General features: G+C 41.3%; 1 non-coding gene across 1 annotated transcript; it reads left to right on the top strand.

Annotated features, from left to right (window-relative positions):
* The first annotated feature begins 14,805 nt into the window (after nucleotides 1-14,805).
* Trnas-gga (transfer RNA serine (anticodon GGA)) lies at nucleotides 14,806-14,889 on the top strand. The gene is given in 2 exon segments: nucleotides 14,806-14,845; nucleotides 14,855-14,889. It is a non-coding gene; the product is annotated as a tRNA-Ser (tRNA).
* Nucleotides 14,890-24,894: the final 10,005 nt, after the last annotated feature.

The raw sequence follows: 24,894 nt of genomic DNA, 5'->3' as shown, positions 1-24,894 counted from the left end.
GCATTGTAGAGGATTTCAAGCACACTTGTTGAGAAATCGCCTGGTGGGTTCAGGTCTCTCAGCCGAAGTTTGTTTGACGGTATGTCTGATGTTTCAACAGCACGAGCGGCAGGCATTGTCAAAAATCAGCCTTCATTGATAGCGCCGGACTGGAGTCGACCTAGCGGCCGCAGATTATATGTTAATGTCGTTCCAACATCTAAGGGTTTTTCCTCATCTTTATCGCTGCGGTTCTCACCATGCTACATGCAACAGTCGTTCACTGCTGCACGGGGATCGAGCACACGTTCAGTCTGAGACTTCCCTCTTTTTCGCTGAAGCTGTGCCCTTGACGGTGGATTTCTGTGGCTTTCCTGAACAAGTGAGCGTGGTAGCTGATCTCGATAGCTAGAACTTAGGTCTCAGAGAATTTTAATGTGTGTTTGGTTTCGTACTGCTCGTTCTCCGCCACAGCCGATTTCTCCATTTATCCCAACTTGCAATACTGTTTACGGTGGGTAATCCTGGTGATGATGTCTCGTCTAGTCATTTCAATATAAACTTTCTCACATATACAGGGTATGCCGCGTATTCCCAATATTACAAGACGTGGCGTCCTTTTGTCCTGCGCCGACGTGAGACATTAGATGGTGGCCGGTTTGTTACCAGTCTTTACACGGTGTCCGCGCATAATACATCCGATTCTGTCCGTTATCCTGGGGATGTATAGCCGTAATGTCGTACGCGACATTTATTCTGTCAACGTGTCACTTCGCTGTCATAATTCGTAATACTTCCTATGCAACTGATGGGGCACCCATTGCACTTGAGAAAACTTGTCAGCTGTTGCATATCGCGTCCGATTTTCTGCGGATTACGTAAGGAACGTGTAAGTCAGTACTGTTTTCTGGATCTGGTGATGGTTTGACAGTTTGTACAGGTGTCGGTCGCCGTAGGTTTTCAAGAGACGCTGATTTCCAGGTTAAAATCTACGCCGGCTGGCACTAAAATACAGAATTAGGCAGTTGTAGTCTTGGCTGTTACAAGAAATTCATTAGCCCTGCCTGCAGACTGTTCGGCGTCTTGGCATTTTCTTGTGAGTGCTTACTTCAGACTCAGAGCCAGTAGGGTATAGAACCCACGGCAAAACAAACGTTAACCCAAAGGAATGAAGGAACCCCATACCCACAGCAGTTGTAATGGTCCATAAATATTCCTACAGGTGAAGACAAAGAGTAAATAATTAATCTTAATAAAGCCATAGGCGTGAATAATTAGCATTGTATTTTAGAACGATGAAGTTCCGATTTTGTTGCCTCCACTATGAAACTGGAGGCGTGACGGGGCGGGTGGAAAATCATTATTCGTTACTCGCTCTCCCGTCCTCTCAAATATAACTTGTCGTCATCCCCACTTGCCTAGACCTTTAACGTCCCACAGATTCCTTCAAAGTTAATAATAGAAATCATTTAATAAATAACATAATTAAAATAAAGTACATAAAATGTTTTAATAGAACAGTTTATTTGCATCAGTGCTTAGTAAATATTTTGCAATTCAGAGAAATACGGTGTACTCCAAAGGCAAATAACACAAAGTTTGAGAAGTATAAGTGTCATCCGATTAATTTTGTGAATATGACAGCATAAAAGTCTCACAATTTTGACAACGTCAATATTTACACAATAAAAATAGAAATACAGACTCACCATTATCACTGTTTTATTAAGTATTATGGAAGTGAACATAGATACGCAGACTATGACTGAGCGATCGTGTAAATGAGAAGCGTCCCGTTTTCTTCAGTCGTTTTTATCTGTGTTCAGAAGTAAGTTTTTTTTCCTCTTCTGTGTAGTTCTTTTTCCCCTTTCTGTCCTTCCATACTCTGGTTACTGTGGCTTGCCAGTTTTTCCCGTGGGCTCATGGACCATGCTGGATTTGTCGTTGACATCAGGTTCAGTCGCCTATAAATATTTGTATTTACCTGGCTGATAAGTTATCAGTCAGGCTTTAAGCACTTCTGCGTATTTTGTGTAAGACGTGCTGGTAGCTTCTTAATTCTGGAATCTAGTGCTGATTTCAAGACTTGGCTTTATTAATCTTTGATAGTATCAGCAGAATGGGGAAAACGACTAGAAGCATTTCCATAAAATTAAAAACAAAACGACGAAAATTAAGCAAAGTATTTTGATTTTCTGTTGTTTACTATCCAGACAATTAAAAGATTTAGTATTTTTTAACTTAATATTCCGAATACCGTAAGTTGTCATTCTACTTTGTTCTAGGGAAGTTGACAGTGAAATTTGGAGACTGATTTACATCAAAAAGGGAAGCACTTTTGCTAAAATGTTTTTGACAGGAACATGACATCAAAACCCCTTCTCTCAACGCGCCACACCTCACACCCACATTATAGGATATGCGCCTCAACACCAAGGGAGCAAAGGATAGTAAACCAAGATTTATGAAATTACTAGCGGACCCGACAATGTTTCACAGTAGCTAAACATGTACGTGAATTGGATATACGTGTAAACCTCCTCCCCTGTCTAAGCCTCTCCTCGTCCCCTCCCTTTGTCCATTTGTCCATCTCCTCCTTGTCCTCCTCCCCCTGTCTCTAACCATCAGTTACACCCCCCCCACCCCCACCCCCCCAACGCTTCCTGTACGTCTCATTTCCCACACTCTTTCTGTCCATTTCGTCCTCTATAATCCCTTTATACACATTACTTTTGTTTATATCCATTTCCTCCCCCTCCTCTCTCTGGTCATGCTTATTGTTATTAGAAAAGTAATCTCGATTGGACATAGAAATCGAAATGGTTGGGTAAATCGGTTGGAATCAATTGTACATGGGGTGTGGGAGAGATCTTACCAGCTGCTGGGTCGGTGAGGAAAGTAACTAGGTTTCAATCTACAAACACGTGGGTTTATACCGCTTGGCGATAAAAGATACGCTCTGCCATAGCGCTGATGGTTTGCCAACTCTCGGGCGCGCCTCTTACAACTGCCCACTGGTACCTCTCGCAAAAAATAAACCACGAACTGAAACTATGCGAATGTTTGCGACACAAAATCACTGCAAACTGACATCAGTTTAATCCTTGCAACGCACCAAAGACGTGATCACGACAGATAACAATTATGTGACCGTCTTTTTCCTCGACTTTCAAATTATTCTGAGAGTGCGCTCCAACTGAGCGAGTCGAACTCGGGTGTATTCGTTGTTCCAGAGCCATAATGGAGGGTGTTTCAGAAGGTCTCATTCGATTTGCCTCCAAATGCTGGCTACGCTCTTCGTGTATCTCACTGACTCGACGGTCACGTAGTCGGCCGGGGTTGCGTGTACGCCGACCTATATTTCGACGCCTCAATGATAGCATTTCTTTCAAAGAAATAAACCGTGAACTCAGATTAATTGAACGTTTGCAACACACCACGGATATGATCACCACCGATATCATACTGAAATATCGCTTTCATTTCCATTCTTTTTCACAAATTGTCGGTATTCAATGCAGAATTTCTTATTCTTACGAAAACACGTGATAGCAAAACTCTATAACTTAATGTCACGTTCTTTTGTTATGAAATCATGCGATAGCAGAACTGTCAAGCCGACTAACATTTGTTTCACTGAGATTTTCATACAAAAATATTATCCAAAATTCCGAATTTTTCTGGGACACATTCCCAACATTTATTTTTCATGCAAACCTTGTTCTGACAATTACGAACACAAGAAAAAGATATTCGTTATATCGGTTGAGCCGTTCTTGAGTGATGATCCCTCACATAAGCGGCAAATGTTTTTTGTTTATATAGATGCATGCTACTGGAATGAAAGCCCACCGTCTCCATCAGATTTCTAACTCAAAACATTCTTACCACTCGCCACGACCTATCGCACCCGCTACTAACATTGACGTTCCAAGACAGTAACTCAACTATCGCGTGTCGCCACAGGGGCAACCTATCGCAGGCCGCATGGGGTCACTGCCTACTGACGCCTTCGAAGTTCAGAAGCCGCCGACACCGCTTCCGCCGTTAGCGGAGACACGGCACCAGCCTTTAATGGAATAATTATCGGAGGGAGGCGGTCTGGGTGGTCAGCCGCTAACTGCGATGGGCCAACGCCCACGCTTCCGGGACAACGTATTTGTTTTTAATTTACACGTAAATTGCACAGGCGGGCCGTGTCGGCTCTCCGTAGCGCCTGAACCAAATCCTGGGCTACACAATTCCCACCGGTGGACCCCGTTTTGCATATTAGATGGGATTAACGGCAACTCCGATCTGCGATACACGGCCCACGTCGCTACTGATAATCCACGACCGTGATAGCCAACGCGTAAGACGATGCAGATGTCCACCGTGGTTCCACTCACCTCTATCCTACCCGCTTTGATTGAACTTCGGATTGGATGAAGCGATCGAAGGCTGAAAATAACAATAGCAGCACGCTTGAGAGCTCGTCTGTTATTATTTCCAAGTAAGACCACTCTAATCCGCTGCATGAGTACTCACTGCACCAAAGGTGGTTCATCAGTCTTCTCAGAAACTAAACTCTCTTTTTCTGCTCATTGACAGTGTTTCCCTTTAGAACTAAGTGGAATTATTACCTTAAAACTTTTACTCCTAATACCAGTTATTCTTTGATGTTTACGTCTTGCTGCCTCGTACTTGCACTTAACCACTCTTTTGCAAGACGTTATTGCTCCTATCAATTATCACCGTGACACAAACTTCCAGCTGACATGATATATCGAACACTTAGTACATTTTTCCTCGGTAAACATACGCACAGTTTATGAAGTTCATAGCATGATTACTTAGTTTTCCTCATTAAGTGTACTTAATATGGCAGCTTCCCTATTGAAAGTTGACGTGATGTGTGGAGAAAGTCGTATGTATAATAGCACTTCGTATCTGTCACTAGTTATTTAACCACCCTCCAAAATAATGAATTACGAATCTAATGTCTAGTAAATAAAACAGAACTCACAATTACGCCGGTTTATTCGGACAAATTTATTCGTAAATCAGTTGACAAACAATTAAATGTTATTATAATAGGACATTGGCACATCTGAAAAAGACGTCAAGTGAAATATTCTAATATTCTGACTAGTTTATTTCTTTATTGGTATGGATTACATGATTATTCTACAGTCTCATTTAAGGACTTCATATACTCTTATAACAAGTTAAATATACAGAAAAATATACGTAATATAAACAAGCAAACAAACAAGTCAGAGAAAATGTTACAACTGAATATCTGGGTCTCTTAACTTCTCTTAACTACTCCACAGCTCATTGTGCACCAAATGCGGCTCGCTGAGTCCAACAGGAAATTTTCGTGGTATACACTCTTCAGTCAGATGCTGCATAGTTTGCACAGGATCACCACAGTGACACCTCAGGGCATTTCCGATACCCCATTCATACAAACAGGCACCACATCTTCTATGGCATGTAAGGAATGTCTTCTGGGGTGTTCATAGTATTCTGGGAAGAGCAAATCCATTCCACACGTTTGTTATGGTGTTATAAGTATTAGTCGGAGAAAACTTCTGCCAAACCTCATTCCATTCATGACAGACATTATAAACAGGAGGTGCAACTTGCGTTGACTAGGCTGGTTTTCTGGATTGGAGTCTGCTGGCAGGTGTATTCTGTAGTTAATTATATAGAAGTTCTGGTGAGTGAAACACTCTTGGAACTCTCGTATTGCTGCTTCTCGTCTTATTGATGGAGGTGCAATAATAATTATTGTAGACAGCCATGGAAGTGGTGCAGATTTAGAAGTTCCACATATTATTCTCATTGCTTGATACAATTTGAGGTCAACTATGTGTACATGTGCACTATTTTTGTATTCTAGAGCACAGTACACTGCCGTGGAGTAAACTAATGCCATTGTATCTGCACTTTAAACTCATCATGACCCAGAGTGTTTACTGTCAACATCAGCTCGGTTGTTCACTTTTGCTGCAAGGTTTTCTAAATGATGCTTAAAGGTAAGAGCTAGTTCTATATGAATCCCTAAGTATTTTGGGTATTGGTTATGTTCAAGGGGGACGTTTCCGATGACCACATTTAGTTTGAAGTTTACCTCACGGTTATTAAGGTGGTAAGCATTTACCTCCGTTTTAGATAGATTTACCATCAATCTCCAGTTCTTGTAATGGTCGCCCATTATGTGTGAATCTATGGTCAAAGATGCTTCAAACTTTAGCTTGATAAGCTAGTGCTAGGTCGTCAGCAAACCGTATCTTTTTAGGGCTAGTATTGGGAATATCGCTGTTATAAAGATTAAAAAGTGTTGGTGATTACATAGAGCCCTGCGGTAGCCCTGGATACTTGAATCGTCTGTTGCTGAGCAATCTGTCTACTTCATTAACCAAATTTTTACATAGTACGATTTCTGAAAAATTAAATAGCAGACGGTTATGCCATACGTTGTCAAATGCAGCCATAGGATCAACAAATGCTACTGCAGTCTTTTAATTTGCGTTGGCATCCGGCTTCGATGAAAGGTGTTAGTGATAATAACTCATCATAGCAACAGCGATTCTTTCGAAAACCGGCTTGATGCAGTGGAATTATTTTCTCATTTAACAGTTGTATTCGGTTTAGTAATATTCTTTCTAGTACTTTATAAGCTACATTAACTAGTGAAAGGGTGTATAATGTGATGCTGCCCCGTCATCTTTACAAGGTTTCTTGATAGCTATTACGTTCGCACATTGAATTTTGTTGAAAATTTTTCAGGGATCAGTATCATATTATACAGCTGTAACAGCCACTCTTAGCTTTCGGACCTGTCGTTTTCAGGGACTCTGGATAAATTTCGTCGAAACTAGCCGCTTCGTTTGTACGTACACTTTTCAAAGTTTCCTCCAGAGCATCGGTTGTGAAATCGCGGGGAAGCTCTGTATGCGGGACTAGCTGAGAGCGTCTGGATCGTAACTGTGTCTTCAGAAGTCTAGAGTGATTCTTATTCATAGTTGCTTTAGCGTTCTGCAATAAGCCTGTTGCGACTTCGTTTGGTGTTATGTTGTGTTGGCTTCTCTCAGGCTTAGAATCTGCACCCTATTTCTTCATTAACTGCCAATTTTACAACTAGAGTGGGTGAAGTCGAGGATTTCTGTTTTTTCTTGCTATTTTCTTCTGCTGCGTTCATTCAGAGCCTGAAGAAGTTCGTCTGCTGCTTCGTTTGACTGTGGAAGTTGATATTCCTCGTATAGCTCATGCTACTCTTCAAACCATCCAGGGATGTATTGCTTCCTTTGTCCTCTGGGTGTCGTCCTTTTAGTCTTTTTGACTGCTTTAGCAAATCTGTCATAGCTCTTACTTTGCACAGGAACGAAATCGACAGTCTCATCAAGTTTGCCAGCATATTACTGCCAGTTGGCTATTTTAAAATTCCAACGAGCTTCAGCAGTTGAAACTACTACCGGTATCTGGATGTTTGCTGTGTGGAAATGATTGTACATTTTTCCTATTTGCCATTTCATTTCCGATAGCTTGACCGGTAGTAGAAAAGCATGGGCGTGATGATGTGTTTTTTTGCCATCTTGCCGAACAGAACGTCCCTTTGACCTTTGCGCTAAAAACCAAATACAGGTTACTAAAGAACAGCAAATTAGGTAAAATGTAGACATTTATATCATTTTCCTTATCTACTCAAGCATGGTAGTAGGTATTAAAGTCTCCATCATAAGCGGGCGGATCAGTAAAATGTCTGAATGGGGTTGTGGACCAGATCACTATAGGAGGTTTGTAAATGTTGATAATAGCTTTCGCTCATGTCATGGACAGCCGAGATAAAATTGTTGACCGTAGAGTCCTTGGAAACTACTCTATAATGAGCTACGTCCATCCTAATGTATGTTGCTATTCAGTACACACGGTGTTCGTCTTGAAGAGCGTTTACTAGTCTGCATCCTGGGATTATTCCTCTGATTTTTAGATAACTGTCACCTTTTGTGCATATTTCTTCTGGAATAATTATGTCCACATTGTTGTCACAGCACAGACATGAGAGAGATTCGCATTTGATTTTAGACATTTCTTCGGAATCAAGGTCACACATCCTCAAGGTTATACCCATTACCTTGAGGAACACCATTTCAGTTTCATGTTGTAGTACCATGTTTGCTGTGTTGCAAGTGAAATAATTACTGTCACTAAACTTCACGGTGATTTTCGTGATATTAAGTGAGGAAACAGGTACAGAAGGGAATATATTGCACCACTGGTCGGAGTTGAATGCAGACTGTCCACTGAATCGAAATGTAAGTCGTCAACGTGAGGCTTGAGGTGATCAGAAAACTATAAAATGACAATAACCTTATAAATATTCTCTCAGTTGTGGCTCGATCTCACCATATCAGACTGTAAATAGGGGCTAAAGGGGTGCAGAATCTGTAATTGGCGGCACCAACGGCCCTCGCCAGCAGCACACAGCATGTCTTCCCAAAATTTCTTTCAATCCCTCGATGCAGCACTTCAATTAGGTCATCGGCTGCTCGCAATGGAGACGAATGGTGAAGGAGGCTCCGGAAGATCGATTCCCATGAAGATCAAGTAATTTCTGATCGAATGTTCACTAAGCCCTACGTTTTGCATCTCTTATCGAATTCAGATTAGTTGGGCCGCATCTGTTATCGTATTAAGATTAGTTGAGCCCTGTATCTTCTGAGCATGATACTGTTCCTTAGAAAATGCTAATCTCCTTCGCCTAGTCGGTGAACCAATAATGTGCGTTCTACCATTTAACACAAGAAAAAGCTATCAACTCTGTCTCCGTCTCTCTCTCTGGCGCCTGTGAGGAAGGTCCTCATTGGCACAGCGAGCCTTTGTACTGCTCTACTTACATTAGCGAATCAGTGTGCTCAGAAAAACAAATTTTTCTGTAACGTACGGATGACTTTTACGTTATAGAAACATTTGGTTTTTCTGAAGTCAGACGTCCAGTGGCGTCTCACGTTTTAAGAGGACAAAAACTGCTTGATCCAATTCCATTTTCTAGATGTTTATCTGTGGCGACTGCTGCTTTCGAGATAGCAATTAGTCGCTCTATTTTTGTGCGCAGTAGTGCCTTCCGCTATGCATTCCTCCACCTTCTATTCCTGGGTTGTAAAGCAGTCCGATCTTTGGGCTTGCGCCGCAGGAGATCTTATTTGTGTCTTTCTCTACGATACTCAGTGTGCCGCAGGGCGGGACTGCAAGAAACTGTACGTTAGGCTACCAGCCATTGACCTGTACCTCTTTCGGCGCATCCATCTGCAAAGTGGCTGCAGGGGTGGTGATCTATTTTACTTCCTGACAGTTTGGTACTTCTGAACCGTTCCACATCTACTTTCATTGTCCTCTCATTTATGGAAGGCATGTAACTAAAAGAGTGAATGAAGAGTAATTTGACATTAGTCACATGCCGGCAATCACTACTATGGTTATATCTGCATCTACATCTACACGGATACTCTGCAAACCACATTTAAGTGCCTGTGGGTTCATCAAACAACCTTTACACTAATTCTCTATTATTCTATCCAGAACACATACATCTTTACGTGCGAGGTCTGATTGCCCTTATTTTATCATGGTGATCGTTTCTCCCTATGTAGATTGGCGTCAACGAAATATTTTCACATTCGGAGGAGAAAGTTGGTGACTGGAATTTCGTGGGAAGATTCCGTCGCAACGAAAAACGCCTTTGTTTTAATGATGTCCACCCCAAATCCTTGATCATTTCTGTGACACTCTCTCCCATATTTAGCGATAATACAAAACGTGCTCCCTTTCTTTGAACTTTTTCGGTGTACTCCGTCAGTCATATCTGTAAGGATCCCGCAACGCGCTGCAGTATTCTAAAAGAGGACGCACAAGCGTAGTGTAGGCAGTCTCCTTAGCAGATCTGTTATATTTTCTAAGTGACCTGCCAATGGATCACTGTCTTTTGTTAGCCTTCCCGTACAATATTTTCTCCGTTTTTCTTCCAATTTAAGTTGTTCGTGATTGTAATCCGAGGTATTTAGTTGAATTAACGGATTTAGATTTGACTAATTTATCGTGTAATCGAAGTTTAACGGATTCCTTTTAGCAATCACGTATATTACCTCACACATTTCCCCATTTTTGATGATACAGATATCTTTTCTATATCGTTTTGCTATTTCTTTTGACTTTCTTATGACTTAACTAGTAGATAAACGACAGAATCTTTCGCAAACGAAATAAGACGGCTGCTCAGATTGCCTACTAACTCGTTTATATAGATTAGGAACGGCAGCAGATGGCTTTTAATTCTATGTTGGGGAGCGCCAGAAAACACTTCTGTTTTATTCGATGACATTACGTCAGTTACGACTAACTGTGACCTCTCTGAAAGGAAATCACGAACCCAATAACATATCTGAGACGATAATTCATAAACAAGTCATTTCACTACAACCGCTTGTGTGGTACAGTGTCAAAAGCGTTCTGGAAATCTAATACGGAGTCAACTTGAAATCCCTTGTCAACAGCACTCAACATTTCGTGTGAGTAAAGATTCAAATGGTTCAAATGGCTCTAACCAATATGGGACTTAACATCTGTGGTCATCACTCCACTAGACTTAGAACTACTTAAACCTAACTAACCAAAGGACATCACACACATCCATGCCCGAGGCAGGATTCGAACATGCGACCGCAGCAGCAGCGCGGTTCCGGACTGAATGTGAGTAAACAGCTAGGTGTGTTTCATAAGATCGATGTTTCCTAAATCCGTGTTGACTGTCTGTCAGTAGACTTTTCTCTTCGAGGTAATGCATAATGGTCGAATACAATATATGTTCCCAGATCCTGCTGCATCTCGCCGTTAATGACATGGGTTTGTAATTTAGTAGTTTACTCCTACTACCTTTTTTGAATATTGGTTGACCTGTGCCACTTTCCATTGTTTGGGTACGGATCTTTCATCGAGCGAGCGGTTGTATTAGATCATTAAGTGTGGAGACATTGTATCAGCATGCTATGAAAGGAACCTAACTGGTATACAGTCAGGACGGAAGACTTGCTTTGTTAAGTGATTTAAGTTGCTTCACTACTCCGAGGATATCTATTTCTACGTTACTCATGTGTGCTGTTCTTATTGATTCAAATTCTGGAATATTTACTTCGTCTTCATTGGTGAAGGAATTTCGGAAGGCTGCGTTTAGTAACTCTGCTTTGGCAGCACAGTTGACGATAGTATTTCCATTGTTATTGCGCAGAGAAGGCACTGATTGCGTCTTGCCGCTAGCGTACTTCACATACGGCCAGAATCTGTTTGGATTTTCTACCAGGTTTCGAGACAAAGTTTCGTTGTGGAAACTCTTACAAGCATCTCGAGCTAAATTTCGAGCTTATGTAAAAGATCGTCGATCTTGGGAATTTTGCGTCCCATTACACAGGGCATGCTTTTTTTTCGTTGTTTCTGTAACAGTTTTCTGACCTTATAACACTAAGGTGCCGTGAAACCCGTTAGTTTTACCTTCTGAGAGGATTTCAAAATTCGAGCGTGCGTGTGTCTAATGGAAAAGGGTAGCGGACTATAATTTCGAATTTTGTGAAGTTAACAGTAAACGCAAACGGGCCTTAAGCTTGGAAGTTAACAGAAGTGGTAAAATTATACGTGAATGAATGAAACATGAACGGTCGCCAGCCTAATTAGGCACATTAATTTGGAAATATATATTTGAGAAAATTGGATATTAATTATTGAAGTTACTTTTGTTGAGAGTTTCCTTTGAATAGCAAACAGGATACAAACTGACATATAGCACTCTGAACTGTGTGTAGCAGCAATTACTGATAACACACACACCAGTAAATTGTGGGCAGCAAAACTGCACCGTGCTCATACTAATGACGGGCACAATCAATAGCATTACTTAATCAAAATTCTGAAAAATCACTGCATGAAGTGCAGAACTAATTTTGGACATGAGGGGCTCCTATCTTGACCGACATGAATAACACAAATAAAGGTGAATAACATCTTACATACACTGTTCAAGTTCCTCTGCATGTAGCAGTTTTCATTAGAAACAGTAATAGTTCTTTTTTTTTTCTTAGTAGGAGGACAATATGATGGGGACCCATGAACTAGTGTAGTTTCACTGGCCAAGGTTCAAGTAAAAACTATCTCTAAAAGCTAATTATTCGCTCAGATTACTTTGCAAGGTAATAGAATGCAACACTGGGCTTCGTTAACTTCAAAAGGGACCATTCATGATGAGTACCAAAACTACACTGTTTTTGAAAATGTGCATGACTTCACTTCTAACCGCAAATCGGTTCATTAATGTTTTATGTGTACTTGTACTTTTATCGCCTGTGAAGCAGGTATTCTTGGCAATAATATTTAAATAATCTTGTACTACAATCCTACAAAACTATATTTCCTAATAAACAAAGATTACTTTTGCGAGAGCCTATCCGACTTCACCTTTATGGTTTTAGCTTTGAAATAATTAAGGTTTTCACTTTCCTATTGATTGATCATTGAATTTTTGTACGTAATCTTCCTACCTTAACAATTTCACTTGGAGTAGTCCATAAACAAAGCATAACTTTTGCTTTACAGAAAAAATAATTTTTAAACACATGAATACCAGAATTGTTCATTTAAATCAGGATACTCGATTTTAGTAGCGCATAGGTGAGGACTCTGCGTAGGTTCGTGATCAGGATTGAAGTTATGGTTTCCAACACGAATTGACGTTTTATGTGATTATTATTGAAACAACACACAAATTAACTGATCCATGCCAAAATACATTACGTAACTGAATGTATGAAATCTGTGAAGCATAGGCGGAGATTAGCGGCAGGCGAAATGGCGGTCAACTGTACTCACGGCTCTTGATGTGCGAATGCTCTATAAAATCTCTTACTGGCGTCGGATTTCCCACACAAACAGCCATTCAATTATTCTGTGAATACCAAATAACAGCCAGATCCACATCTGGGGCAGATCGCCTCTAATGCAGCTCCCAACTGCCTCTACCGTGCTAAGGCTAGCCACATACTGCTTCTCGTCCACACCAAGAAGTCCGACCGTCAAACCCACCTTTTACATCGAGCCATGCCACTTCCGTCGCGGAGGAACTTCCCTACAGCGTTTACGTGTTACAAATACAATTGCCCTAAGCATGAACCAGCTTTCAACAAACATACTTCTTTCATAAACGTATTCATATTATAATAATTTTAAATTTAAACTTATTCTTTGACTTTTTCATGTATATATTACAAAACTCTAAATCTCTTGCCATATATCAAGGAGTTCCACCAACACAGAATGCATACTTCATATATTGCTGAAACACAGTCACTTAAATTAAACCTACTCCCAGTCATATAAGCGTTAAAAACTTTTTATGTACCAAGTCGGATCAGTTACATCATTTTTTTTAATTTATTTGGTATAAATCTCTCAATTACTGCAGATACTATTTCTTTGAATGGAAGCCTTATCTGGTCTACACTCACGTTTTTAATTTGGAAGGAGTTGAGATTGTCTCGCGGAAAAGCATCAAGCGAAATTTTATCTTATTTTTATGAAGAGATATATTTTTCGTTTATTTTTGGAAAATTTAGGGTTAAAGTATTCAATCTCGCTACGACAACCCTGTGTTCACTAACCCCTGTATCCGTTTTGATGGTTGTTATTAGCTCACGATTGTTTCTTACTACGAGATCAAATGTGCTTTCACAACCATTTACTATCGTGTGGGCCCATGAGCCAGATGCTCGTACTAATCTTCAAAGAATGCAATCAGCACAATTTCGGGTGATGTTTTATACGTACCTCCGGATTGAAACATGTATTTTCGCCCAAAAAAAAAAAGAAAAAATCAAGGGTAAATTAAAATCACCACACAGCTATAACTGTATTAGTGGGGTGTGTCTTTGAAATTAAACTTTTCTGTGAATCTTTCAGCAGTTGTATCTTTTGAATTGTGGGGTCGATAAAATGATTCAGTTATTATTATTTCCGGTTGCCAAGAACGAAAAGATTAGCTACTACTAACAACAACAAACACGCCATTGCCAATGGTGTTTAGCCTACCCTTTCGGATCACCTGTAGGTTCTTCGCAAGAATTTCGGCTGAACTTATCTCCGGCTTTAACCAGCTTTGAGCATCAGTGATTTCTGTTAGCGCTTGGTGCTTTGGTACTTTACCAGCACAGATTCGACAACTGACAACGGTTATACCGAAGGTTCCCGTATCTACGTTCTTCCCGTGTTCGGTCTGCACCCTTTGAGACTGAAGCACTTCTTGTGCTTTCGTGAGACCCTCTAACCTAGAAAACCTCCCAGTCCACGCCACAAATACCCTGTTACCCATGTAGATGCCTCCTGCGTGTAGTGGACTCCTGAACCTGTAACCCAACCACCATAAGGCGCAAATCGAGAAATCTGCAGCCTACTCGGTTGCAGAACGGTCTGAGCCTCTAATTCAGACCCGCCACTCGGCTCTGTACCAGAGGTCCTCCTCACGTGGTGAGCCCTGCTTTCATCTCGCAAGCACGACTGGCAGCGTGGCAGCCCTTACCACTTATGTTACCCGCTCGAAACCAGAGAGAATCTCTTCAGGTCGAAAGCGACAGTCATTTGTACCGACCTGAGCCACCGCCTTGCAGTTGGCTATACTCTGTGCTCTTCATCGCATTCGGAAGGAGCCTTCCGTTTCTGGAATGACTCCATCCGGTATGCACACGGAGAGCACATTGGCTTTCTTCCTCTTCCTGGCAGCCATGTCCGTAAGGGGCCCAATAACACGCCTAAGTGGCCGAGTGGTTAAAGGCGTTACAGTCTGGAACCGCACGACCGCTACGGTCGCAGGTTCGAATCCTGCCTCGGGCATGGATGTGTGTGATGTCCTTAGGTTAGTTAGGTTTAAGTAGTTCTAAGTTCTAGGGGACTTATGACCACAGCAGTTGAGTCCCATAGTGCTCAGAGCCGTTTGAACCATTTTTGAACACGCCTAACATTGGAGTTCCGAACTACCAGTAACCTCACTCTCTGTGATTTTCCGGATCTTGCAGACTGAGAGGTTTCCTCAGAAACAGAACAGGTGATTGCATCTGGATGAGCGGCAGTGGCAGCCACAGACAGCCCATGGAAACTTTTTGTCAGACTCGGGGAAGCCTTACGTGCGGCCCCCTGGGAAATCTTTCACCATCTGCCATGCCCTGAGGCGACATCATATTCGATCACGGGCGAGGAGTCAATCTCGGTGCGAGCAGTAACTGGGCTGGCCACTGGTGAGGAGCGTAATCGAATGACTCGGATGCGCACGACGTCTATTGGATCCCCACAGCCAGGCCACGCCAGTGATGCCCATCCACTACAGCTTCAAGGTGTGTAACCTGCCAGGAGCTGAGAGCGAAGTGTCACCAACTCGGTTCGCATTCGCGCACAGCAGTCACAGCCACAATACATACTAAAGAGCGTGGTAAACTACAATACTACGACAAACTTACACGTGCTGAGGAACTCTGCTGGAGACTCTGACGAAAACGCAAGAAGTGTGTCTAATAAATTAGATTAATACACAGAGATTCAAAAACCGAACTACCGAAGCCCTCAAGTGAGCCTAAATAATTCGCCCCTCATTAGGCGCTTGTAATATGTCACAAAATCGGATACTTTTCGACGAAAACGAAAACGCTAGATCGGTGTCAATTAGAAATTAAATTAACACGTTGAAACTAAAGAGACTAAACTAAAGGAAAACACAGATGTATTTATACAATTCACTCCTGGTTAGGGAGTCGAAAAAGTTACAAAATCGGTTACTTCCCTGTTGTTGTTTCTCTCTGGGTCGGCTGTCCGTCTTAGTTAATTATTCTAGTCTAATGGGTCTTTTATTAAGAATTAGTTTCAATATAGGATCGTTTCTGAAAAATATGGTTGTGTAACACTATGTCTCCATATATGTTTCGCAGGGAAGTAAAAGTGAGATAACATTCCTGCCCACTATTGTAATGATCTCCGCAGTAGTGAATGAAGGTTGAACAAAATACCTCAAAACATCACCCTAAATGAAAAATGTGGGCTCTGCTTGGAAACTTTTATGGTGTATGTTCTTATGTGTTAAGTGTAATAGTAATAGAGGTAGCATCTATACATGTGCTACTACTTTCAGTAGTCACTACATTTCACATAAAACTTACGTCTTCTTTAAAATGAATAATTCCAGAAGACAATAGCATTATACAATCTGACTACTCACAGGTATGTTTCGTTACAGACACACAAACGTAACGGTATGTTTTTTGGTCATCTTATATGATTCACTATTGATCACTGGCTAACTTTATCTTCCATGATCCCAAATGTGAAATTCAGAAACAACGCTTAGTTTTCTCCTGAGCAGCAGAAAGTACACCCACTATCGTGTATTCATGTATTCACAACTCTGTCATTCACTGACGCTCCAAAGAAAAAGCTATAGGCATGCGTATTCAAATACAGAGTGATGTAAACAAGCAGAATATTGTGCTACGGACGGCAACGCCTATATAAGAAAAGTGCCTGGCGCAGTTGTTAGACCGGTTACTGCTGCTATAATGGCAAGTTTTCAAGATTTAAGTGAGTTTCAACGTGGTGTTATAGTTGGTGCACGAGCGATGGGACACAGCAGTGGGTATTCTCCCGTACAACAATTTCAAGAGTATATCCTGAATATCTGGAATTCGGTAAATTATCAGGTCCCCCACGTCGCTGCGGCTGGAAAAAGATCCAGCAAGAGTGGGACCAGCGACGACTGAAGAGAATCGTTCAACTTGGCAGAAGTGCAGCCCTTCCGCAAATTTCAGCAGATTTCAATGCTGGGCCATCATCGGCATGCTAACCATCTAACGTAACATAATCGATATGGGCTTTCGGAGCCGAAGGCCCACTCGTGTATCCTGGATGACTGCACGACACAAAGCTTTACTCCTCGTCTGGGCCCGTCAACACCAAATTGGACTGTTGAAGTTTGGAATGTTTCCTGTTCGGACGAGTCTCGCTTCCAATTGTATCGAGCGGATGGACGTGTATGGAGACAACTTCATGAATCCATGGACCCTGCATGTCAGCAGGGGAATGTGCAAGCTGGTGGCTCTGTAATTGTGTGAGGCGTGTGCAGTTGGGGTGATATGGGACCCTTGAGACGTCTAGATACGACACGTACGTAAGCATCCTATCTGATCACCTGTATCAGTTCATGTCCATTGTGCATCCCGAAAGACTTGGGCAATCACAATGCCTCACCCTACACGTCCAGAATTGCTACAGTGTGGCTCCAGGAACACTCGTCTGAGCTTAAATGCTTCCGCTGGCCACCAAATTCCCCAGACATTATCATTAGTGAGCATGTCTCGGATGCCTTGCAACGTGCTGTTGAGAAGAGAAATCCACCCCTTCGTACTCTTACGGATTTATATACAACCCTGAAGGGTTCATGGTGTCAGTTCCCTCAAGCACTACTTCAGACACTAGTCGAGTCCATGCAGCGTCGTGTTGCACTTCTGCGTGTTCGCAGGAGTCCTACACGATATTAGGAAGGTGTACCAGTTTCTTAGGCTCTTCAGTGTATCTCGTTGTTGTAAACTGGCAATACCATGCTATCACAAACATAGAACTAGAAAGATGAAGTAATAGCTCTCCTGTAGCTCTCAAGACAAGCATAGGTTCTGTGATCTGAAAATAATCTAACTAATCCGCGAGAATATCTACGAGCTGACAATGACTGGTTCTGAGTAAACTGAAATTTAGCCAAATGCACAGGAATATTTACTTAGTTACTACCACACAAAGAATGGATGCAAGGCTTTATGGCTGTCTACTTCTGCCACATTGCGAAGGTTTTGCTACATTTAACAAAATTGGTAAATAGAGTGAATTTGAAATAATTCCATGAGATTTTATTTAAGTTTATTATTTGATCTATATAATACTAGAACACAAGACAAACGATCTGAGCTGACATGAGATACGTGCTGCGCCCAGCACCTCAACAGAAAGTCATGCACCCATCACAGTCACAGATAGACCTGTGCCATTGTGTACATTTGGAAAAGCGTATAAGATCCCAAAAGTAATTGGTTACTAAACTCGATCGTGAATTACATGTAGCTCAAAAACTGAACAGGATCCGTCCCATTTTATCGTAGCTGCAAGTACTACTCTGCTTTGTATCAATATTAATGCCTAAGAAATCTACGACAACCAGTATAACACAGCAGATATACAGCTGCAGGGAGGGCGTTAGATTAGTAATGCAACACATTTTTTCCCGAAATATTTCGATTGAAAAACGAGAAATTTTTTGTTGTACATCGTGACGTATTCCTGCTCTAGTCCCTATAGAGTCATGAAATTCTGATAGATGGCGGCTCTATAGATTGCCCTCAAAACATCATCTGTAACGGAGACGTGCTCCAGACAGAGAGATGTCATTGCGTTACTTTTGGCGGAAAACCAGAGCGTCGCAGATATTCGTAGAAGCTTACAGGATGACTTCGGAGACCTGCCAGTGAACAAAAGCTCGGTGAGTCATTGGGTGAGGCGTCTGTCATCATGGCGACAAGGTCGTGCAGACTTGTCCGTTCTCTGGGCGGCCGCACACAGTTGTGATTCCCGCAGTGCTGGATTTCAGCGTGTTCGTCGCCACAAAATGAAAACGATCGTCTCCTTGTACCTGACAACGAAAGACCTCACAAAGGTCTACACACCTGAAAGGAGTTCACAAAATTTCGTTGGACTGTTCATCTAAACTGCAGTCCAGTTCGCACTTTCCGATTTCCATCTGTTTGGCCCAACGAAAGATGCTCTTCGCGGGAAGCAATACCTGGATCATGGGGAGGTCATTGATGCAGCTAGGAGTTGGCTCCGCCGTCGACCAGCAGAGGCAGTGCGTTGAACAGATATTATCTTGAAAAACAAGCTTTCGAAACCAAAACAACTGGTAAATAATATGGAGTGTAGAGTCCAGAATAAAACAAACCTGCTCCCAGAAAAGAACCACTGCTGCTGTCATATATAAGTCTCCGTCGCTCCCTACCCTCCACACCTCCTCTCTAATAGCATATTTAAATGTAGCCAGTTTTATCAGCACGCTACAAAACGCTGAAAGTTAAATATACCTTCGCTCACACACAGCCCCAAACAGTATAAAACGAACCGGAAGTATTTGTCCTTGCTCAAACATGGAAAGCTTGCCTAGTTTGAGAGTGCCCTGCCTGCTCATTGGTTGATGGCACTCTCGCTTAAGATTAGACTGGCAGAGAAAACTACCAAATCAAGTGCAACAACAGCCATACGGTGGTCCATCAGTGGATTTAGAGACAACTGCAGAAGTTCCCACGAGAAGACGACCATAATAGACCGAATGTCTTTAAGTTGGAAAACATGACAAACCACTCTCAGGTTGCCTGCTAACTACTTATTACGTTAATTCAAGGCATTTTATGTTTGCTAGTTCGGACAACTAACAAAGAAGATCAGTGTTTAGAAATGTATCAGGTAATGTGGCACAGTTTTTAAATAATAATAGTAACGCTTCTTGAGCTCAGACAGTCTTGGTTGCAAATAATTTATCTACTTATTGGCAGTTCACCCTTATGACAGCATCTTCAAATTAACCCAGGGGTGTAAAATAACATTCCCAGGCATAGGAACAAGTTATTTTACACCCCTGGGTTAACCCGAAAATGCTCCACAACGGCGAAGCACTTCATTGCCGTTAAATAGAACAGTTTGCGATCTATGATGATTTGTTTCAAGAAATTTATAACCGGTTTCTGTACTAGGTGCCCAGCATGAAATGGAACCAATTTTCTGGCAATATTTATTGATCCCTTCAACATTTTGTAGAAACATATTGACAAATCAGTCCATTAAATACAAATGACATGTAGCACATTCGATTCAATTAGTTCTACATGGAGCCGAATATGTAAGTCTCAAATGAATACCCTGTGCTCTAATCCGTCAACTCATGTGTACATCATATCCCGTGATAATTTAAATAAAGTCTTAGTTATGTACCACCAGGTGCAGTAGATAAAACTATCAGTTTATTACTTTCTAGTTTCGATCTGAAGGTTCATCAACAGATAATTCAAAATTCTTATAGCTGTTTACTTGGTTCAATTCTCTCTGTTGTATTAATAAAATTAAAGTCATGATGTTTCAAAGCTTTATTTTTATTAACATTTAAATCAGATTGACAGTGTACGCACTAATGCAGTCATTTTTTGTTGCTTGATGATTCTGCAATGGAAACTGGTACCAAATAAAGACCCTAGTACTACGCACACTTGAATTTCTTTGTAAACATAGGCTTCTGTTGCCGTTGTCACAGGCAATAAAATTTATTTGGATATGTGACCGCATCCTTAGTATGTAAAATTCTTCTGCGTTTTGGCCCCTGATATTTTTTTCACACACTGAACATCACCAAAATAAATCATTATTTTTCGTCAGACACACAAGTTTGTGGGTAATTGACTTCATTGAATCAAAGCAGGAAAGCAACAACAGAAAAACCCACTATCTGAGAGCTAAGCATAGATAGCATTCAAAATGTGGATGACCTGTGGCAGTTTGAATAGTTTATTTATCAAACAGTAATTTATCATTCCTTGATCGTCAGTAATTACTATAAACATTAGTATTACGGGTTTCGATTTGACCACTGCTGTCTTCAAATGGGGAGCACTCAATTTCTATAGGAAGGGGGGGGGGGTGAAAGAGATGTTGATATACCGAAAACACATTAGCATGCCTAATGTGGTGATGGAAAACCATTGCCATCGCTTCCAGAATCTCCGAATCGAAAATTTTTGTATCTACGATTTTCAAGGAAAGCTTGCACTACTCTTCTAGCGAAATAGTGGAAAGTTCAGTTAATGGATATGAAGGTGGATAGCGACCACGCAGACTTCAAAATAAACCACAAAGGCTTAATAATATTCAGATCTGGTGACTGTGGTCGCTAGGAGAGATGCAACTGCTCATCCTCTACTACAGCATCTGCATCAACACTCTTCAAGCCATCTACGCTGCCTTCTTATTTTAATTGCCAGTTTTACGAATTTGGGGGTTCACTAACGGGATTATGGGTGGAAACTGTGTATGGGTGGAAATTGTGTAGCATTAACAATAGATCTCAAAGAAACCTCAAGTTTAGGAACGGTACAGCTTTACTAAAAAGGCTTCTGCGCTACTGAGTTCATAGGTGCTGTCTGTAGAGACAGACAGTCTTTTTCATACGATTGACTGTTTTCAAGATCTGCGTTGTGCGATCTTCCTTACGTTTGTCGTCAGTAGTCATATTCAAACGTTCTCAACCTTATTTTGATAATCTTCATTAATCATTGCTACTATGGCAGTATCCTTATCAGGCGTAAAGACCTTGACGTTCTTCTCCGCCGTTGATATCCCTTATTACCTACAGTAAACTTATCATCGACCATGGCCATTCAGCTCGAAGAAAGAAGTTAACGCTGGTCTTAAAAACTTTCACTGTATTATCAGTCACCTTAATTTTACTTTTTAGTAAACCCGATTTACGAGTGCTGATGGTTAACGTACGAGTATTTAGTCTTAGCTTCCTGGATAGCTTAATCACACTTTCCTTTAGTGTTACATCACTTACCACCTAATATATACGTTCTTGAGGTATTCTTATTGTCACACCACCGCTCCCCGCATTAGCGAAAGCCGACTCCCATCGTTCCTTATACTACACTACGCTTTAAGCGCATACACAGACACACGTTTTCAATGTATGTCACCTTGTTCTTCTATGATCTTGGGTACTTAAGAACTTGTAGGAACGGAAAAAAGGTTACAAGAAGTGCTACGGTTGCACTTGATGCAGTTGACGAGCAAAAATTTGAATGTGAAGTAGTGACGCCACGGTCAGGAAATTTAACAGTGCGGAGTTAGATCTGCTGGCCCAGTATCCTCCATAAAGCATTTAATCTGTATGAAGCTACCTATTTACGCAACAGAAGTTGAAAATTGATCTACCTTATATGTCGACAGAAACTGTCATTTCTTTTGAATTGAAGCTTGTATTCCATGACTGCAACACAATAAAATATAATTAAGATATGTTACAAGTAACAGGTGCATTGTTTCATCATTCCCGAACAATTTGAACATTCAGTGAGGCCATTTCATTGCATCGATGCAGTGAGCGTCATCAAGCAACTTTCATCTGTAACTATTTTGAAACTGTCTTACATCTCACTGCTGTTGCATGATGTTTCTACCTTTTACGTTATGAGATCCCCTAGAGGCCTGTTATGAAAAAAAACTGCTTACTTTTACACCGAAACGTGTTCTGCACGATCTACAAAAATGCGGGAATTCAGCCGTAGCCGGATCCCAATTCCTGCAGATATTGAGACTGTAAGCCATTCAGTCATGTTCCAAAGCTCCGTAGAAATACACTTATCGGCTCACTTGGAAGATGACAGAATGATTTATACGGCCACAGTGTTAGCAAAAGACAATTTTTTGATTACGGCTGAATTTCCGCAATTTTATACACCAAGTAGTACATTGTGAGAAAAAGATAATTAACGTTGCCCAGAGCATTTGTTCCCTCATCTGTGGCTACATTTATTCAGGTCTTACGATTTTAAATGTTAGCTTTTGTTGGACATTCTTTGTATTAGTCGTCGTCGACAGATTGCAACATTTATGGTACTTCTCCACTTTCGCCTGTGGTTCCACCATTCTTGTATTATTGCTGTTTTCGTCCAGTGCAGATTCCGTCTTCTTAAAACAGTCTCTATTGAGTAAACCCATCTTGCTCTAGGTCTCCCTCAGACTTGGCCTCCATCATTCGTTACTACGTTCTTTCATCTAGCAAACTCTTTACACGACTAAAACATTTTAAACTACACTTCTCACTTCTCTCATTCAGCCTTTCTACTCCATTTCCAAAATTTTCATTTTTCAATCATTCTCCCTCGTTTTCCCGTTATGTACTTATTACAAATTTCATTTCAAAAAAATGGTTCAAATGGCTCTGAGCAATATGGGACTTAACATCTGAGGTCATCAGTCCCCTAGAACTTAGAACTACTTAAACGTAACTAACCTAAGGACATCACACACAACCATACCCCAGGCATTCGAACCTGCGACCGTAGCGGTCACGTGGTTCCAGACTGAAGCGCCTAGAACCGCTCGGCCACACAGGCCGGCATTTCATTTCACTGACTTGGATACTACTCTCCTCTCTTGTTGTCATAGTCCAGGTTTCTATGCATATCTCAGCATGTGAGTAGTGTTTGTCTTGCACAGCACTTTCTTGTTTTTTTTTGCATCTACTTTTACCAAATTCGCCCCTCACAAACTGGTTAAATGCATTTCTTTCTTGTACCCTAGCGTAAACTTCTACCTCCATTCTCGCATTCTCGATTATCACTCTTCCTAGATATTTAAAGTGATCCACAATTTCAACATCCTGTTCTTCAGGATTAATTTGTGCCTTCACTTCACAGTCGCCTCTGATTACCATGGGAGACAACAAATGAGCATGCAGGTGGTACTTACCACCTGTATGCTCATTTGTTGTAGGAATGTACACAGATATCAGCTAACTGATTTTGAAGACCCACAACATTAACCTTCATTAAATATAACAGATGGATTCAAAATCTCATGACGTCATCTGCACCTACGGCTGCTTTTGGAGCTTTAAATTCAACATTTTATGAAACGTCTTATATATGAAGTTGTTTTCGGCAGTACCTTCGATATAACCTTGTCGCAGAAAACCAAAGAAGCCAAAATCATGGAACTTTACAACCATTTGACGACGTCAGAATGAAATTCCCAGGTCTTCTGAAACCTCTAGGCACATTAAAAATGTATTTCTGACCGGTACGCGAACCTGATATCCTTACCATTCAAGGACAATTGCTCTATCACGCTATCCACACAAGACTCAAAATCCGTGACAGCTTTAATTCCGGCAGTACTTCATCCCTGTGATCTACAGGTAGCTTCTTTGGTTCCTAATCAGAACGTCCTGTGTCTCAGATTCGAAGAAATCCACTGGTTAAATTTTGAATATAAATCATCAGCAATGGCTGGCAAAGACTTCTGGCTTAAGAAGTCACAACCGTTGTGCCTATGTCCTTCTCAAAAAAATGGGGAGGGAGGGGGCGGCGTAATGGTCAGAGATTCAGGGTACAAACGTGTCCTTGTGGAAGGAAAACACCCCTAAGAGGAAGAAGAATCAGCAATGATCAACTTCATGAAGAAGCAGAAGGCGACAGAAACTACGTGATTAAAGACACATGAAATGAGGCCTGGAAAGAGATTCCGTGTCTTGACGATCTCTTGAAGAGCAAAGTATTCTGAATTAGTCCCTCATTCGGATCTCCGGTAGAGGACTAACAAGGGGCAATCACCATGACAAGAAGATGGAATAACCAATAACGGTATCCCATACCACACGTCGGAGCATGGAATGTTAGAAGTATAAACAAAGTTAGAGAAATAGGAAGTAGGAAAAGGGAAACGCGAAGGCTCACTCTAGATGTAAAGGAGGTCACTGAAGCGAAACGGTAAGAAGACAGGAGACTGCTTGTGAGACGAATATGGGATGATATCAACAGCAGCAGAAAATGGTACAAACTACGTACGATCGTTGTGCATACGAATGTAGGGCAGGAGGTGAGCTACTGTGAGCAATTTAACAGGCAATTTAATATGTAAGGGGATATGAAATCTAATAGTCATGGAGTTTTGGAACGTGGTGGTAGGGGAAGGAATTGAAGAAAAGCTTATGGGGAATATATAGGCTTGGCAGTAAGAGTGAGAGAGGAGAAAGACTATTAGGTTTCTGCT

This window comes from Schistocerca cancellata, chromosome 8 (genome assembly GCF_023864275.1).
Source record: "Schistocerca cancellata isolate TAMUIC-IGC-003103 chromosome 8, iqSchCanc2.1, whole genome shotgun sequence".
NCBI classification, from domain to species: domain Eukaryota; kingdom Metazoa; phylum Arthropoda; class Insecta; order Orthoptera; family Acrididae; genus Schistocerca; species Schistocerca cancellata.
Note: the sequence above shows the minus strand (reverse complement) of the source record. Positions and strands in the feature narration are given on the sequence as shown.